Source organism: Oreochromis aureus, linkage group 3 (assembly GCF_013358895.1).
Source record: "Oreochromis aureus strain Israel breed Guangdong linkage group 3, ZZ_aureus, whole genome shotgun sequence".
Taxonomy (NCBI): Eukaryota; Metazoa; Chordata; class Actinopteri; order Cichliformes; family Cichlidae; genus Oreochromis; species Oreochromis aureus.
Genome location: NC_052944.1, coordinates 40,014,584 through 40,026,692, shown reverse-complemented (window position 1 = coordinate 40,026,692; position 12,109 = coordinate 40,014,584). Strand labels below are relative to the sequence as shown.

General features: G+C 39.4%; 1 long non-coding RNA gene across 2 annotated transcripts; it reads right to left on the bottom strand.

Annotated features, from left to right (window-relative positions):
- Positions 1–3,554: 3,554 nt before the first annotated feature.
- Positions 3,555–6,019, bottom strand: LOC120439345. Of its 2 annotated transcripts, none has more exons than XR_005612575.1 (5): positions 5,864–6,019; positions 4,331–4,440; positions 4,081–4,140; positions 3,897–3,987; positions 3,555–3,730 (listed from the first exon to the last, which is right to left on the bottom strand). It is a non-coding gene; the product is annotated as an uncharacterized LOC120439345 (long non-coding RNA). The 2 variants fall into 2 exon arrangements; XR_005612576.1 differs by having other exon boundaries at positions 5,869–6,006.
- Positions 6,020–12,109: the final 6,090 nt, after the last annotated feature.

Below are 12,109 nucleotides of genomic sequence, written 5' to 3'. Positions count from 1 at the left end.
TCTTATTCTCTTGTAGTGCTGGTGGTGGTGGTGGTGGTGATGATGATTATTACTAGTTTCTTGTTTCTGGTTATCCGTGTTTAAGGATTTGTTATTTCATGTATTGTTTGAGTTGCATGTGTTATATTCTGTCTGTCTCTCAGTGTCGTGTCTGCGTCCTTGTGTAGTGTTTTCTTGTTTCCTGTTTTATTGTGAAGGTCTGCGTCTCATGTAAGTGTGTTCAGTTTTACCTCCCTTGTCTCGTCTCGTTAATTACCTCCAGCTGTGTCCACCACCTGTGTGTAATCTCCCTGTGTTTCTCTGTGTGTATTTAAGTCGTGTCTTCTGTCATTCTAGCTGCTGGTCTGTCTGTGTATCCACCATGCTCCTTCTGTGTGTTCTCCCTGCTGTCCGTCATCATTCTCCGCTGTTCATCCTCCTTCATGTACATGTCCTGGGCCCTGTTTCAGAAAGCCGGTTTAGTGCAAACTCTGAGTAAGTATACCCTGAGTTAACGAAAACTCTGGGTTTTCGGTTTCACAAAGCAAGTTTAGATTAATTCTGAGTGAGTTACTATGACGACACACTCCGTGAAGCTAACCTGCCCCCTAGCAGGTTTACTTCAACTAACCCTGACCTTCTCCGCCTCTTTGTCGGAAACCTGACTGTAGGAAGTGTCAGACATGGTGTGCCCCTTCCTTGAAGAGCCAGTAGATGTTGAAGCCCAAATTCTCCACAGAGCTCTCCGCCGGGAGAGAGTGATTAGAGCGCGTTTGGACATTTTATTATTTCCTGACGATTTTCTGTGTGAACGTTACCGTTTTTCAGCACAATCTATAATTTATTTGAATAACATCCTCAGGCCTTATATTGCTCATGTGACACATCGCGGACATTCTCTCAGTTCTGTACATATTATTTGTATTGCACCGGGTTTTTTTTTGCAAACGGGAGCTTTCTGTATAATATTGGTGACGCTGAGCACGTTTCCAAGGCTACCGTCTGTCGGGCAGTCAGGAATGTTACAGTTACACTGAAACGTCTCCTGTACTTGTTTGTGGTGTTCCCCGGTCATAGACCCACAAGATTTATCAAAGAGGATTCCACAAAATTGCAGGTATCAGGATGAACAAAACTTAATTCATGATGTGGTGATACTTGAACTACTACTTAGATTTTACATTTATTTTCAGGGTTCCCAGGCGTGATTGGCTGTATAGATGGCACTCACATTCCATTCTGCTGCTTGAAGTGTTCCATTTCCAAAAAGCATTTTTATTTTCTTGATCAAACAGGTCTTGTACAGCTGCTTTACGGGAGTTATTGAAACACAGAAAATAGCATTGACATTCATAGTACATGCCTACTTAGGTTGGTTGTAAATCAGTGCTGAACATCTTACTGAGGAAAGGTTTGTTGGAGAAGTGGCTGGACCCTCTTCCTCTACATTTTTATATTTCATTTTACTTGCTGCCAGGAACGTTTGGGGCCTGTTGGGTTACACCTGCGCTCACATCACATCACAAAATAAAATATATAAAATAAAAAATAAAATGAAATATAATAAAATAACGTGTTAAATGGGTGGAAATCCCTAGATCAATGTTTAAATTAACACTCACGCATTGACTCTGTCGGCTATGTATTGCCATGCATGCTCCCTTTCTTTTGCAGCTGAGGCTGTGTTACTTTTTTTCCGCAAAATTTGCATGTTATCGGCATATGCTGCCATCAGAATTTCGGTCTCAAGCGCTGTAAAATACATTGACCGCGCCTTCTTTCCCTCCGTCTCCATGGTGACTCGCTTAATCTGTGCTCCACTAATCAGGGCTTTATGCGTGCGCTTAACTCCGCGTTGATTGAACTAATTGTTATCAGCCTTTCTGAAACCGAATATTCCGAGTTGGACAGTTCGGGGTTACTCAACCCTGAGTATCATTTTTAACTCTGAGTTTTCTAAACCGGCTTTCTGAAACAGGGCCCAGGTTTGTGTTCACTAGTTTAGTTGTTCCCAGTTTAGATACACTGTAAAAAAAAAAAAAAAAAAAAAACTGTCAAATTTACGGTAAAATACCGGCAGCTGTGGTTGCCAGGAATATACCGTGAAAAAAAAATGTGGAATCTGTAAAAGACAATACGGTATACTGGTTTTGTAACCCTAAATTTTAAGGTAGACAACGATTATTTTACCAAAATCATGATAGAAAAAACAAATATTTGTCAATTATACAGCAATTTAATGTAAAAATGCAACTTTCCATAGCTTTTTACGGATATTTGCAGTAAAAAAGTTATAATATAATAATATTTACAGTAATTTGTTGTTAATTTAACAGTAATAGGATAGACCCTATTATTGTAAATAACTGTAAAAATAACAGAAATATGTTAAACCTTATTAAAACCTTTGACAGTAAAAACACAGTGAAATTGTATAACAAATTACAGCATTTTATTGTGACCAGATACATTTTACGGTAAATTCCTGGCAACCACAGCTGCCGGTATTTTACCGCTAAAAATACAGTACAATATGAGGAACATAAATGGTTTACCGTATATTTTACATTTGCAACCGCTAAATATAGAAAAATCTAAAGATACTCATATATAACCAAGGTAGTGAATATTACTGATAAACAATGAGAAAATTTGACATACCATTTGAAAACAGACTAAACATATCATTTCTCTATTCCTACAAAACAGCATAGATCTTGAGAATACAGCATGTGTCCATATATATGGCTGGTAATCCATGGAGGAATGAATAAACATGAAACAAAATATTACCTGCCCCTGACCTATCAACAGTAATGAGTCACTGGGTCCTGCCTTGGTGAAGGAAAGGACTCAGTGGAGTTTCTAATGCGCATGGTGTCGAAGATACAAGCTCTGCAGGAGTACTTCAATGTCCATCAGGAGTTCACTTTGGACTGGCAGGATCCCTCTGCAGCAAAAAAATGGACAAAGTTTGATCAGTGCTTGAGCAAAATGCACAGAAATGAACAAAACGTGCTGCTAAAACAGATCTAATGATAAATGATTTCTTAAGTGTAAAATATACAGTTCTTAAAGGATAGCTATTGTCAAAATGCAACCTGGGCTGTTTTTTTTTTTTTTACTGTAAACAAGACAAACATATATCTAAAAGCATAATTACGACAAACGAGCTGTTTTTGAGATTGACCGTGATTTTGTTTTGTGGTCAATAGCCAGTGAATGGGAATACTAGGGGGCCGGGGCATAAATTTGAGTGCATCAAAATCGATACAGAAAAAAAACAAAACAGCCCAGGTTGCGTTTTGGCAATAGTTATCATTTAAATCTACTTATGTAAAAGTGATACATAGACAACGCAGCCCTAATCACAATCATAATTTGTTGGAAAACGTATTTAAGTTTCCTATTGATTTATCATAGAACTTTAAGTTAATGGCTGAATGCATGGTGATGAGACCTATCATTCAATCTACATTTTATAGCATATGAAACTGCTCACCTGGACATGAACCTGAGCTCGGCTGATTAAGATTAGTGTCTCCTGTCCATCTTTTTTTTTTTAGCAAAACTTGAATAATACCACTGCTTACCTCTTATTGAATCTTTGGGTGCAGACTTAACTGAAGAGCCTCGTATAAACAGGCAGGGTGTGATGTTTAGGGAAACCAAAGAATACAGGTGCCATCATTTCTGCCAGAAGACTCATGGGGTGCAACGAAGCTTTCATTGTGGACTGGCTAGATACCTTCTGCATTCAGAAAGAAAACAAGAAGGGCATACACCATAAACAATAATAACTGACAAAAATAATGAGACAAGAAATTAAAGTAACAAAATAAGTGCAAATCAAGTTTCCCTGTGTTGCAGTGTAGCTGAATGTTTTTCAACAATTTGATTTACAGTAAAACACATACCAAATATTTCCAGCCAAGGTTTGTTTCAATCTTCAGCATGTTTTTCCTGCCATTGTCTTGAAACTGTTTCATCTGTCCCTCTCATTTGATGCTGTTTACAAAACAAAACAGCAATATTGTAAAGAGAAAAGGAAAATGAATTTAATGAAAAAAAAAAAAAAAAGATTATGACCTGAAATCTCACCATTTCCTGAGAGTCACAGGTCCTTTGAGTATCCTTATGGTTTCTGCTCAAATTCAGTGTCTGAAAAGGGCAGGAACAAAACAAACCTTTTAATCATAATAAAGACAAAATAAGATTTAGAGACAGACAACAAAGAAATGTGTAAAATATCTTCTTGAATCTGTTTACTCCCTCAAAGATATCATGACCTAGACATGGTGGCAAGCCTGGCATACAAACGTTGAAGTATTTCAGTGAATTGAACACTGACCTGAACTTCACTCCTTCGACGTCTGGTGTATTGTCAATCTGGAGGTGATCAACAGCAGAGTTGTAGTTCTCTTTGGTACGTTCTGGTCCACACAGATTTGGGTCAGCACCCTGAAATTCAGATTTCGTTATCAGGCAGTACCTGCAGAAGTACTTTGAAGGACTAAAGTTTTCAGTGAAGCCACCAATACAGTGAGAACCCAGATTATCACCAGCAATGCAAAACAAAGTTCCTTTGACTCTAGTTTCATCCGATGCAACAATCCCACTGTCCTCCAATTCTTTCAAGTCTGCCAGTAATTCAGAGAACACATTAGCATGACCAAACTCTTTAAAATCTTTCTCCCTGCACAGTAAGACAAGAGACATGTGATCTGTGTCTGAGCGTACATGAAGTGGCAAGTTTGCCACTGATGCATATACAGCTAATACCTTGTGTTTTGTCCTTGCAGAGCCTAAAGGGTTAACGACTTCAAAGGCATCCTGGTAGAGTACTAGCTTGAGACATGATGGGTTTTGACCAAAAAAATCATTTGATTTAAACAGCTTACTATCACTTATGTCACACAGAACATCAGCAGGAGGCTCAGTAGAGGGCTCTTCTGATTTCTGCCACAGATCAGACTCTAGCAGACATCTCAAAGTCTCTCTTAAAGGCACATAATAGGCAAACCTATCTTTTCTGTTTTCATCGCTCCCTAAAAATATTTTCTTTGGTTCCACATAGTTGAAGGCTTTTTTAAAGGTCTGAGCTCTGGAGTGCACTGTCCTCAATGGCCCGGTATGACATGCAGAAAAAAGATCATAGCTTTTGACAGACTCGCAGACTTTGTTGATGTCCTCCTCTGATAATGATGTGTCATCTTTTAACAGTGATGCAAGTTTACCCAAACTGTATGTTCTGCATTTCCTCCACAATGTTCTGTATGGTTGAAGCAGGCAGTAGAAACTGACCCTGCAATTTTAAGTAGAATAGTGAAACGTTTCTCAGAAAAAGTGACGTGGCTCATTCCGATGCAGTTTACAATGAAGCACGTAGCCCAGGGGTGGGCAATTCCAGGCCCCGAGGGCCGGTGTCCCTGCAGGTTTTAGATCTCACCTTGGGTCAACACACCTGAATCACATGATTAGTTCGTTACCAGGCCTCTGGAGAACATCAGGACATGTTGAGGAGATAATTTAGCCATTTAAATCAGCTGTGTTGGTTCAAGGACACATGTAAAACCTGCAGGGACACCGGCCCTCGGTGCCCACCCCTGACGTAGCCCCTTGATGACTGAACTACCTTACCACAGAAATTACAGGTTAACATAACTCCATGTACTTTGGTAATTCCTCCCTAGCGAATTAAGCACGCCAAACACAGAAACTAATCCAGAGCAATGCTTCCCTCGCGACAGTAATGCTAACTCAACTCACAAATGCTAACTAAATTCACAACCTCACTCATAAAAAACGAACTGCTAAAATTATCTATAAACGCTGGGCTGGTGGATTTTTATAACAGAGATAACTTGAAGTTGCATGTACTCACCTCACCTCGAACTAATTGTAAGCTGCCAGGATGTCTACAAATTCTGAAGATGCTGTGGTCCAAGCAGCAATAAATGGCGCTAATATACGAGTTCAAAACTGTGTCTGTTAGCTAAGCCAACTTGAATCTCCTGCATGAAAAAAAGAGAGGTTGGCACACAGCTCAGCAGCGCGCCACGCTATTGGTCATTTTCAGGTGACGTCATCCTGCACTGTAATGTCGCTCTTTGTTTCTTTAGGAGGAGGTTCGAATTTGATCAGAAGTCACGTCTGCAGACCGCTGCAGCCACGTCTTGCCTTGCTTCCCCTTTTTTTTGGTGAAATGGTTCGCTCATACTGCACAATGTTGCTACCACAATTTTTTTTTCTCTGCAATTCGAACGTAAAACGTCTGTACACGGTTTACCAGCAGTTTAGCTACCAATCAACAGCGATCACACAAACTCAAAATTTAAGGCGGACCCACGTAAGGTGGTCTGATAATATGGCGTGAAACACAACAACATAAAGTTGTTTTAAAATAATAATTAAAAAAGATTATTGAAATCAATTTTATTCACAACCATGAACTTTATTTTTAACATCTTCTTTTGCTGTTGATTTTTTTATCAGAAGGTTAACAATGATATACTGCAGGCCTAACGTTTAATCTGTATATCAGTATCTGAATTTTAAAATAAAAAAAAATACTATCAATTTTATTGTCTTTCACTGCTGATATTTGCTTCTTTTTTTAAAAAAAATGGTATTTACTGGTTGTATTATTACGGTGGACCCTATTTTTTAACATCTTGCTTCTGTAAAAATGAATGTTTTTGTTTGCTTAAAAATCTACAGCTTTATACTGTGAATTCCAATGTGCACAACCCCAAAAGATGTAGTTTTACTCAAATAATACCGTAAAATCTAAGTTTTTCAGACATTTTCAACATTACAATATTTAATTGTAAAATGTATGCATATTTATTTGTTTTCACAGACAATATTTATAATTTCAACATTTTATTACAGTAAAAAACAAAGTTTTATCCAGTCTCACAATTAACGGTTATTCAATCTATTTAATACAGTAAAAGGAAGTTTTTGGTTTTACGCTCCATTACCGTTGGAATTTGACGGTGTTTTGCTGTGGATTTTACTGACTTTTGTTACAGTGTAGTCTTCTGTTCTGTTTGCCGTTTGTCCATTTTCACGTTGTGTTCAATAAACCACCTCACCTTCACGAGTGCCTGCGACTGGATCCTTCTTTAATATTTCCACACGGCTCATCCCACTCGCCGTGACATTAGTGGTGGAAGCAAGACAGCAAATGCAAGAGGGAATTCATGACAATATTTATCAAACATGAAGCATAGTTTTGATGCTCCTTTGCTGCTGGTTCAGTGAATTAAGTCAGACGGTGATACAACCTGTAGTTTCAGAATCTGTGAGATGTCGGCTTTCAGCACGAGACGGCAAGTCGGCGCGTTATATTTAAATCTTTTGGCAGAATCTGTTTGCCTGCTCTTTAATCATTATTGTGTTATTCAAACTACAATACATTTCAATCAGGGAAATTTTTTAAACCTCCCCTAGATAACAATTTAAAGCTGTTATGCAGCAATGGAAGTTCATCGAGCCTTGAAACCTGGTGCGACTAACTCCTACAGGTGTCCCAACTTTTCTGATGACAATAAAGTTTACTTTGACTTCAGCAGCGAGCAGGCGCACTGAGGGCTCTCGCGCTCACTTTTCGCAAATTTCGAAAAAACATCAGTGCAAATTAAAAGTCTGTATCATAATGTCTGATGTTTTCGTGTTTGTTAGCTTGTTTTTATTTAGTTTTATTTTGGTTGGTTATTAGATGCTGCTCCAGCCGGTCAGAGAATCCCCCGCCGCCGCCCCGCGTCCTCCCTGTGCCGCAACACTGAAAAAAGTCTAACATGCAGTCATTCATTCAATCTAATAAGTGCCATTCAAAACAGAATAAAATCATTGATTTGATTGTGAAACCCTTTCTTTTTGCATTTTAAAATACCACTTTTGATTTGGATGAAACTAAATATCTGTACAAAGGACACAACGCAAAGTTTTTGATTTCTCTCAAAACATATATTTCTTTTCATGTTGAACAGATAATATCTTTAATTTGAATCAAAGTGATTTGCACTTGAACACGCCCACCAGAAATAGACCGGGACCCATTTTTATTCTGCATGGCTGCTGGAAACATCGTGTCACATCTTTGATTAATTTCATCTGAAAATAAATGTAAGTAAAGCCAAGTGTATTACAAAAGCTTTTATAATTTGTATTGCCAAAATTGCAGAAAATAACCCCATTTAAGCTGGGTCGACAGCCACCCCCCAATTTTTGCATGATTGTAGCTGCTAGCTACAAGCTAGCTAGCTATCCGGCGCGACGTTAGAACTGGTTACCAGCAACCGACCATCACAGTCGGGAATGCAAGTTAGGCAAAAAGCCGTTTTTTACCAGTATACTAACTAGCTAGCGTTACCACGATGCATCGGTGGTGGATACAGCTAGCTAGCATAAGTTCATAGTTCATAACATTCATAGTATAACTCCGTGCTCCGCTTCGTTTGAATTTTTCTGGTGAGCTCGCGGTTTCTAGACACAAGCTTGTGTTTGTGCGCGCATGTTTGTCTCTGTCTCTCTTCATATAAATATCTGTGTGTTATGTGTGTGTACACCGAGCGCAAAAGATAATTATTAATGTGCATGATTTAGAGACAGAAATAACACGCCAGCATATAAGATCAATGACATAAGACTAATTCCTTCAATTGACTTTCAGGCGCGGCTCGGAAAAATGTGCATTTTCTGAAGAAATTTTAATTTTAACAGCAAAAAATTGACCCTATGCCAAACTTAGTCGCTAATGGCTGGTCTGTAGACTGTTTGGTAAACCTAAATCAAATTATAGTACTAGCTTTTTATAAGGATGTGTATGTCATGTTACGTATTTCTTGGTTTTTCTATGTTATGTGTTATATATAGTGTTATAGAGAGGTAACATTATTCTTTTTTTTCTGTATGCTTTCAGAACCACAGATCACTCCATCCATTCCATGGCTGAAGCATACATTTTCATTTAATCTGAACAGGTATCATTTTGCATTTACACTGCACATCCTTTTTAAACATTTCATAATAATCTAGACCCTCCCTCATTGTCCTCTCATTCACCTTGCTGATGTGTTGGCACTATTGTGTGCAATAATTGCTCTCTCGGCTTCAAGCTGAGGGCGTGGCATTGGGAGCATTTCAGGGCCTTTGAACTTCAAGTGAGCCCCAACAAGGACATTTTGCTTTTGGGGCCAGATGAACTGACAGATCCATATCCATTGGTGGATTATACTGTAGGAGGAATGCGTTTGATTACCTTAAAGAGATATATCCAAGTTTAAGGTCTGCATTGACATAGCACTTACAATTTTAACCTGATCATCTTTATGCCAACACAAGGAGATTGTAAATGGGAACTAATGCCTCCTCCCTCCCTTGCTCCTTTTCTATAGACATCCAGGACGTGTTTTGACATTAAATTCCTGCGCTACATAAGTAGTTTGTGCACAGTCTACATCAACCCTTCAACACGCACAGGTAAGAATGACAGTTGTGACTTGTAATATTTATTCCTAACCTGGTCTTCTCTTGCCTCCTCTGGTCTCCATGGAAGAGCATGTCCACAAAAAAGTCAAGGTTGGACTTAGAGCACACTTTAACTTCTGTGCAATACAGGCTAGAAAAGTCCATGACATAACTGGACCACTTTTGGCTTTGGAAAATGTCCTTTGTATAGGATAAGGTGTGGTTGTACACACTAAACATGCAATCCAAATTTGCAGTCTTCTGTGACAGTACCCTTATAACATATGTTCAAAAACCTGCAGTGGGAGCTGATACTGTGTTGTGTCTCTTTCCTTTGTGTTATTTTATGTTGTAAGTTTTGTGTACACTAGCGCTGAGAGGCAACTTGATCCACAAATATGGCAAATCCCATACGACTCCTCATTTTGTTGAGTGACAATAGCTCTGAGAGGATGGATCTATCAAGGGTGCCAGACACAGTTGAAGAGCTCATTGAGCAAGTTAAAGAGTCATGCAAAGTTGCTGGAGGTATCAGGCTGCAATATAAAGATGTAGACTTTGGTGGAACATTTGTGAACTTGAACTCAACCTCCATGATCAAGGATCTTACCACCATCAAGGTCATACCGTCTGCTACTGAAACATTAATTTTAGAATTTGTAGAAAGTGACCTAGATACAAGCTCCATCTCAACACACACTGATGACACAGTCATACTAAGCAGCAGCTCCTCTGAAAAACTCCGCACAGAGCCCTGGCCAAAGGAGTTCAACATCCCACAATTCTCTTTTGAAACAGAAGGTCAACTTGAGAAAGGGAATGCGGAATACACAAAGGACCAAACCAGGCTCACACCTACATCGAAAATGTTGTCCGACATTCTGGAAAGACTGGCAGAGAAGATTTTCTCCTACAAGGCGTACCTCAGTGATGCAGACCTGAGTGACGTTGCAGAGGCTCTGACAAGGAAACATCCCTGCTTGAGGCAACCAGACTCCTTCAATGAGAGCTACGGATGGAAACTCAGACTAAAGACTAAGGTGAGCAATTACCGCACTCAGCTTAAGTCACATGGACTTGCATCTGAGCTCATCTGAGCTCTTAGTAAATACCCTCAAATCAAAGTCACGAGAAGATCCTGTTCCCAAGCCAGCCAAGAACAACAAAAAGGCAAGAAGAGGTGAGGACAATTACTATCCTCAGACCAGCAGTGAGAATCCAGAAAGCCTAGAACTAGAGCGAATATCTCTCCTGACCAAATTAAAGAAGAGAAACAATGAGAAAACTGTACGAGAGAAGATGGCCAGGACCTTCGAATTCAGGAGGAAAGAGGTTGTGGATAAGAAGCCCGACATCAAGAACCTCTTGGAAAGATGGCCAGGTCTATTTCAGATGGAAGAGGTATAACTTTAACTTTTTTGTACTAATGCCTTTTATCATAGTTTGGAAATGGGAAATATATGTTTTGACTTTTTCTTGTTGGAAGTTGGTCTTTAAAAAAATGTATTGTACACTGTCTACTCATGTACAGATTAATGCAGAGTTTCTGCGGGTTACTGCAGTTCCCCTGCTAACCAGATTCATGGCCCAGCTGGACAAGCACTCCCCACAGCTACTTAAAATAATCAGAAAGAAAGGAGGGACAACCAAAGCAAAAACTGCCATAATCCTAGAGTTTCTTGATCAGGTAGGGTGTATATAATTAACTATTAACATGACAGTTAGCATTTTAACCCCTGTATCTAATAGAATTTGTATCCTGTTACAGTTTTATTTTGGTAACGTCAGTGATTATGGCTGTGACCTTTTAAAATGTTGAAAGGAAGTGTGGGCTTTGTCCTTGAATGAATAAAGAGATTTATTGTCATTATACAAGTACAGAGCACAACTACAACAAAATTTATTTGGAGACACATTTTCACTCTCACTCGCCAGATACACATACATACATATATACGTATAAACTTTTATTTAGGGACAAGAAAGCATATGCCGCTTTTCCACCGACAGAACACGGTGTGGCTCAGTTCACTTTAGCCCCCTGCGGAGGCTTTTCCACCGCCTTTACACCTGATTGGCCCGGGTGTGTGTGGTGCCCACGTGATGTGATATAGAAGCGCTCCCACAAAAGGCTTTAAAAAAAACTCCCAGCAACCATACTCCATTGACTTTGGACCATGGCGACTTCCTCCACAAGAACCAAAGATCAAACCAATCAAAATGAACCACAGACAGAGCAAAGTACAAAAACACACATATATCGCGATTGTTGTTGTTGTTCTTGGGCTGTGACGCTGCGGACAAAGACTTTTGCGCGACTTTTCATAGCCAGATGGGTTTGCCCCTGTTCCCAGTTACGTCCGCTTTATGTTTCCACCGCAACAAGCGAGTTCATCCGCGCTAAACTGAACTGCTCTCAAGCGCACCGTGCCGATTTGTCGGTGGAAAAGAGGCATTAGTCACCTCATGAGGATAGAGAGGTGAAAAAAAATTCCTCTCACGCAGCATACTCTCCATATTGCATAGTAACAATTTTAACTGTTCCTGCAGGATGCTGATGCTGACATTAGGAGGGAGTGTATACTTAAATCTCTCATTATCTACCTTGGAGAACGTGTTGAGGACTTGATAAAAGAATACATGGTATGTCCAT